The 7,166-nt window shown below is 31.1% G+C and overlaps 1 protein-coding gene across 1 annotated transcript in view; it reads right to left on the reverse strand.

The window, feature by feature from the left end:
* The window catches only part of c2h7orf25 (chromosome 2 C7orf25 homolog), a 5,078-nt gene extending 1,823 nt beyond the window's left edge, over positions 1-3,255 (reverse strand). Inside the window, exon 1 of the mRNA XM_056466364.1 lies at positions 3,184-3,255. The gene's annotated coding sequence lies outside the window, so the exon portion shown is untranslated. The remainder of the gene's footprint in view (positions 1-3,183) is intronic.
* Between the last annotated feature and the right edge of the window lie 3,911 nt (positions 3,256-7,166).

Here is a 7,166-nt window from a genome sequence, read left to right on the forward strand (position 1 = left end):
TTCACTGGATATTTTCAAGATACTAGTATTCAGCTTAAAGTGACATTTGAAGGCCTAACTAGGTTAATGGGCTCTATGCACCACTAGCGTTGTAAAGCCAATAATAAACTTCCGGTGAAAGCGTAATGTGACTATCTTCAATTTCACAAGGTTGTTTTTACAGCATCGATGTTGTAATGTAAATACAATACATTCAGTTAAATAGCCTAAAGCATTCATTTAGATGTTCAAGCGTAAAACGAGATGAAAGACTGCTGTAACCACTAGTGCCGTCAGTATCAACAGGCTAACGCAGAAACTGCATTGGAAATACAGGGGTAAAATAAACTGTCATATTTTAAAGACATGACAGGGGAAATGCAATTTAATGCAGTGCTTCTTGTCCAATCTGAGACCCACTTCATATCGTATATCTAATAGGCAGTGAAGATTGCAGATTTTTAAAGAAATAAGATCTTAAACATGACAATTTTGTGATTGAAAGACATTTCACCGGAAGCCCTTGGGCTGCCTGGCTGAAAATTAAAAGTCTGTGTGCATATAGCCCATTAACCCATTAGTGTAATAAGGCAAGTCATTGTATAACAATGGTTTGTTCTGTAGACAATCAAAAATATATAGCATAAAGGGGCTAATAATTTTGACCTTAAAATGGTTATAAAAAAATGTAAAAACGGCTTTTATTCTAGCCGAAATAAAACAAATAAACTTTCTTCAGAAGAAAAAAATATTATAGGAAATACTATGAAAAAAAATCCTTGCTCTGTTAAACAGAATTAAAAAGAAAAAAAAAATCCATTTAAATGGCCCACCCTGTAGTTTATTCACACTAATAATAAGATTACAAATGTTACTGTTGATAACTGGAATATACTGGCCAGTAAAACATTTTAATAATCTCAAAGAATTTACATTTAAATATAATTCCTTCAATTTCTCTCTAGTAGGGCTACATGATGTTGGAAAAATCAGACATTGCGATATTTTGTTTTTTTGCGATATATAATGCGATATAAATATAATTTCACCAGATGATTTGAATAGCTCTATTTGGGAAGATTTCATTCATTTGGGTCAACTAGGATGATCCAAGTTTTTTGTTCTATGCAGTGCTTCTGCATAAAATATAATAAATTCTGGGAACTTTCTGGGGAGAGTAACAGTAGTCAAGTACAGAAATTGAACAATCAAACCTAAAAAAAAAGCATGGTCATCGTTGTATAAATACTAGTGAAAATAATAATATAAATGTATATATATTATTAAATATAATTTTATATATAAGCAATTTCAGCATTATGGATGTGACATTTGCAGTAAAAACATAATGCATATATAATATATTTAAATATCTGTTCATATTTTCCAAAACAACCAACCACAGAGTTAAGGGATCAGAAAAATCATCAATGTGTAAAAAATTTTTTAGGTTTTAAATGAGGAAAATAAACATGCATTACGGATGTGACCAAAAAAAAGTATGTGAGTTTACAGTATACAACATACTTTGTAGAATTTCTGTAAATTAAACTGCACAACCCAAAGTAAATAAGAGTCAGCTCTCTATAAAACAAAAATGATTGATTTTATTTATTTTTTTATTTTTGCATTTATTAGGAAAAAGCTTCGTTATGGATGTGACGTCTCTTCGTTATGAGTGTAACAGATTTAAAATTGGCACTTGTGTGACTTTGGTAAATCAAATATGATAGTTTAAAAACATTGAGAGACATTGTTGAATATATTTTACAGTACCGTGAAATGTAAGCCTGCACAAAACACCTAGAAATGATTTCGCTATTTTGGTGAAAACGTTTTTTTCATGGCAAGGTTAACATTTGTAAGGAATGGCTCAGATATAGTTTTTAATAATATCTTTATCGTTTAATCTTCAATCTTATCCTGTGATGTGACTATTGTGGATACACACATTGCAGTATTGATGCTCAAATGATATATTGTTCAGCCCTACTCTCTAGACTAAAAAAAATCATATCATTACAATAGGGCTAACAGTAACAACTACTATTCATAATTGGGATACATGTAAGTGGCTAATAAATATCTTCAAGCTTTTAATAAAGTATTAAAACAGATACATAGCCACTGTCATGGTAAACAAGTAATAATATTAATATTTAAAAATGAAATTATACGTTACTGGCTAATATGATTTCGTTTTTAATAAATAATTAAAATGGATAGATTACAACTTTTGCTATGAAATATCATTAGAAAATTGCTGATTGCTGAAATTAAGAAAAAAGTTATATATATATATATATATATATATATATATATATATATATATATATATATATATATATATATATATATATATATATATATATATATATATATAGGAATGCAAAGAAACAAACAAACAAAAGAGATAGTCACTACTGACAAAAAAGTATTTTTTTATATATATATATACCTGTAAAATCACTTTTATGCAAATAATTATCTTTGTGTATGAAATATGCTACATGAATATACAGTCAAGCCCAAAATTATTCATATTCCTGATATAAAGAACCGCAGGCTTGACTGCATGACTTGTCTAGGCTAATGAATCTAATGAATGTTCACTACTGAAATAAAATAAGTCAATATTTTATTACATTTACACGCTACATTTAAAAGTAGCATTCCATGCTTAAATACATTTTGAATACAAAGTTAAATCATCATGTACCTTTGTATTCTAGAATCTTCTGGATTTTGTATAATTTTTACGGACATGAAAGGAAATTCAAGATATTTCCCTGATCAAAGAATTAAGGTGAAATAAAAAAAAAGTCTGTCATGTTATCAAAATCAGGGTGTAACGTTGTATTTAAAGCAGAAATGTGAACTAAAAACATAGTAGCCTACTTATACAAGCACTAAAGAGGGTCTAGCTGATGAATAAGTTCACTAGAGCGTTGTTTAACGAGCCAATATCGGATTACACATACATAAAGATGAGGCTTTGTGTACATTTATACAAAAAATATCCATCAGTGTTGAGATTGTCACGCTTTTTAACACACCGGCTAATAACTACGACTCAGCGTGCTTGGTTAACACCATGGTTTTCTACACACCAGTAAAACTTCTTGCTGTTTACTTTCAGTAAGATAAGAACAACAACTGGCCGTTCAGGTGAAGCAAAGTTATCCGGAAATGTGAAATACTTACAGCATTTACAAGTTCAAGTTGTGCCTCTTCTGTTTTGGGCTGACGCTTTTTCAACCACGAAGTAGAGGAGAGTAGCGCTGTCAGAATGCTGGAGAGTTTGTATCGCCCTCTAGCTTGGAGGTCATGAATTTCTAGTCAGTCACACAGAGATGATCGTTCATGTTTACATTTGAAAGCTCTTACTAGATTTACTAACTTCCTGACAGGTGTGTTGACTCAAGTTGGAGCTAAACTCAGCAGGACACCACCAGGACCATGTTTGGACACCCATACAATTCCTTCATGTTTTTTTTTTGTTTGTTTTTATTAACAAGAACCAGCAGGTACAGTTTTCTCATACAATAAAATCACTTTACATTTCTTAACAAGAATGAAATAAGTGAGAAAAAAAAAAGAAATTAAAGAAGAGAAGAAATAAAAAATAACACAAACAGAGAAGAGGGTACATAATTATCAAATTACATATAAATATATTACACACATTTTCCAATTTTAGTTATTAACAAGAGTAATTAATGCACTTTTACTACAGGAAATGCATATATACAAACATTTTTATGTAAAAATGTTAAGGGAGGAGCATATATTAATTTTTTTAATTGCTTTTCTATTTTTAGACTTGGAAATCCCTTTTATATACATTTGAATCTCTTTTTCTAACACCATGAAGAGAGGTTTGCTTTTGGCAAACTTGGATTTATGTATGTGAAATTTACATAATAATAAAGTTTATAATAAAACCAGCATCTTTTAAAGAACGATCCTTAACATAATAACCCAAAATCACATGTTTATAAGATAAGGAAAATGATTTTAAAATATTATGAGCAATAAAAGCTTCAACATTAATCCAAAAAGTCGTGTATATTGGCAAGACCCAAATAAATGTGAAATAGTTTCATTAAAGCTTTTACAAAAACAGCATTCTAACTCAATATCAATTTAACATTTTTGTAGAAATAATTTTGTAGGATAAACTGTACAAAGTAATTTAAATGTTAAATTCCTTCATGTTGACCCAACTCAAAACGATTTAGTTAACTTCATCGTTTTTTACAAACTTAAGTGGATTGCGCATAAAACAATTAAGTTATCTTAAAAAAAACCTTAAGAATTGTGTTGTTTCAACTTATTTTTAAAAAGTAGTTTGAACAAGAAGCAAAAGTATTGTTTTGAGTGTTTCATTCATTAATTCATTTTCCTTCGGCTTAGTCACGCGAACACGGGGAGATCGTTCAAACTCCACACAGAAATTCCAGCTGACCCAACCGGCACTCGAACCAGTGACCTTCTTGCTGTTAGGCGACAGTGCTAACCACCTTGAGTTATTCAATAATAAAATATGTATAGATGGCAACTGTTGTCAAGGCACATTAGAAGTAAGTATTTGTTACTAGTGAAGGATTGAGCAATATTTAAATAATATTAATAATATTACATATATACTATTATTATATTAGTAATATTACAATCGTCGATGCAGTGGCGCAGTAGGTAGTGCTGTCGCCTCACAGCAAGAAGGTCGCTGGTTCGAGCCTTGGCTGGGTCCGTTGGTGTTTCTGTGTGGAGTTTGCATGTTCTCCCTGCGTTCACGTGGGTTTCCTCTGGGTGCTCCGGTTTCCCCCACAGTCCAAAGACATGCGGTACAGGTGAATTGGGTAAGCTAAATTGTCCTTAGTGTATGAGTGTGAATGGATGTTTCCCAGAGATGGGTTGCAGCTGAAAGGGCATCCGCTGCGTAAAACATGTGCTGGATAAGTTGGTGGTTCATTCTGCTGTGGCGACCCCAGATTGATAAAGGGACAAAGCCGAAAATAAAATGAATGAATGAATGAATATTACAATAACAATAGACAAAAATTTGCTGTTTGTTGTAAGAATAAAATGTGACCCATGGACTGCAAAACCAGTGATATGTGTCATTTTTTTCATACTGAGATTATTATACATCACCTTTTGAGAATATTTGGCTGAGATATACAGATTTGAATATTTGGAAAGAGTTCAGAAAAATAAAACAAAATTCTGAGTCCGCTTCCAAAACCACCCTTGTACGCTTAAATAGTGTGCTATTTGAGGGCTTAACCATTTGTAGTGGTATCCGAAACCATTTTGGTGTGTAATCAATTTTGAAGTGTAATCAATCAACCCCACAATGCACTGCAATAACGAGTGTACAACCTCCAGCAGACACACAGCATCACAAGATGTTAATACGAGGTTAGATTTAGAGCATGAACTCAGGTGATCAAAATTCAATGTCTAGCCTGCGTCTAAGGACAACCTTATTTTGATGTACAATAACTACATCAAATTACGTTGATATTTGGTTGATTTTAGGTTGTGTTGGAAAGTGACCAAAATCCAATGTCTGATAGATGTCATAGTGGTAACGTCCACACAACGTCAGGGTGTAACATTATTAGACATTGATATATGGTTGATTTTAGGTTGAACATTAAGTATTTTCATTTCCAAACAAAATCCAACGTACCCATGATGTTGGAGTACAACATACATATGACCTCATGTTGATATTCTGGGCCTGCAGGGCCCCAACAACAAATCTAATCCATCTGAGGGATTTATCAACTAGCAAAGCACAAACAAAATGGCATCCCACTGAGTGCTCAAACTCACTTAATTCATTAACTCCTTCAAGTGGACTCTTGTTAGTGGACTAGTGAATAGTGATTGATGCTATATGGGCCAATTTCAGATACAGCATTACTTAAAGCAATCTAAATTAAGTGCTTAACAATACACGTTACACAAAAACAATTATTAAAAACTGGGTTTGATATACTAAAAGTAGGAAATGTACACAACATCTTTATAAAAACATGGTCTTTACTCAATATCTAATGATTTTTGGTATCGAAGAAATAGTTTTTTTGTCATCGATAGACTTTTTGTATTAATATTATATGAAGGCAACTAGGGTCTGAGAATAACGCGATTTTGATTCTTTGTAGGTCCTGTGTGGTTGAATTGACTATAAATCTGACTTTGACTTGACTTTGATTTTGTGTTTATTTTTTATTTTATTTATTTTTATTGTATTTTATTTGTGTTTATTTTATTTTATTTGTGTTTTTTTTTTGTTTTATTTGTTTTTCTTTCTTTTATTTGTGTTTCTTTTATATTATTTGTGCTTATTTTATTTGTGTTTATTTTATTTTATTTGTTTTTGTTTATTTTATTTTTGTTTAATTTCTTTTCTTTTACTTGTGTTTATTTTATTTTATTTGTTTTTATTTTATTTTATTTGTGTTTATTTTATTTGTTTTTATTTTATTTTATTTGTGTTAATTTTATATTATATTATTTTATTTGTTTTTATTTAATTTAATTTGTGTTCATTTTATTTAGTTTTTTATTACATTTTTATTTATTTTATTTGTTTTTTTTCTTTTTTTGTGTTTATTTTCTTTTCTTTTGCTTGTGTTTATTTTCTTTTATTTTACTTTTTTATTTTCTTTTAGTTGTGTTTATTTTCTTTTATTTGTGTTTATTTTATTTGTGTTTGTTTTAATTTATTGTATTTGTGTTTATTTTCTTTTATTTATTTTTTATTTTATTTTATTTGCACGAAATGCACGAACAGCAACGTCTTTTCAGTTGTGATTGAAATTGGATTGGTTACAGCCAAGAAAGCATGCAAAGGGCACACCACACAACTTATAAACATTCATTCATTTTCTTTTCGAATTAGTCTCTTTGTTGATCCGGGGTCGCCACAGCGGAATGAACCGCCAACTTATCCAGCACGTTTTTTTTACGCAGCGGATCCGCAACCCATCTCTAGGAAACATCCAAACACATTTATTCACACATACACTACGGACAATTTAGCCTACCCAATTCACCTATACGACATGTCTTCGGACTGTGGGGGAAACCAGAGTACCCGGAGGAAACCCACTTGAACGCAGGGAGAACATGCAAACTCCACACAGAAATACCAACTGACCCAGCCGAGG

The sequence above is a fragment of the Danio aesculapii genome, chromosome 2 (assembly GCF_903798145.1).
Source record: "Danio aesculapii chromosome 2, fDanAes4.1, whole genome shotgun sequence".
NCBI classification, from domain to species: Eukaryota; Metazoa; Chordata; class Actinopteri; order Cypriniformes; family Danionidae; genus Danio; species Danio aesculapii.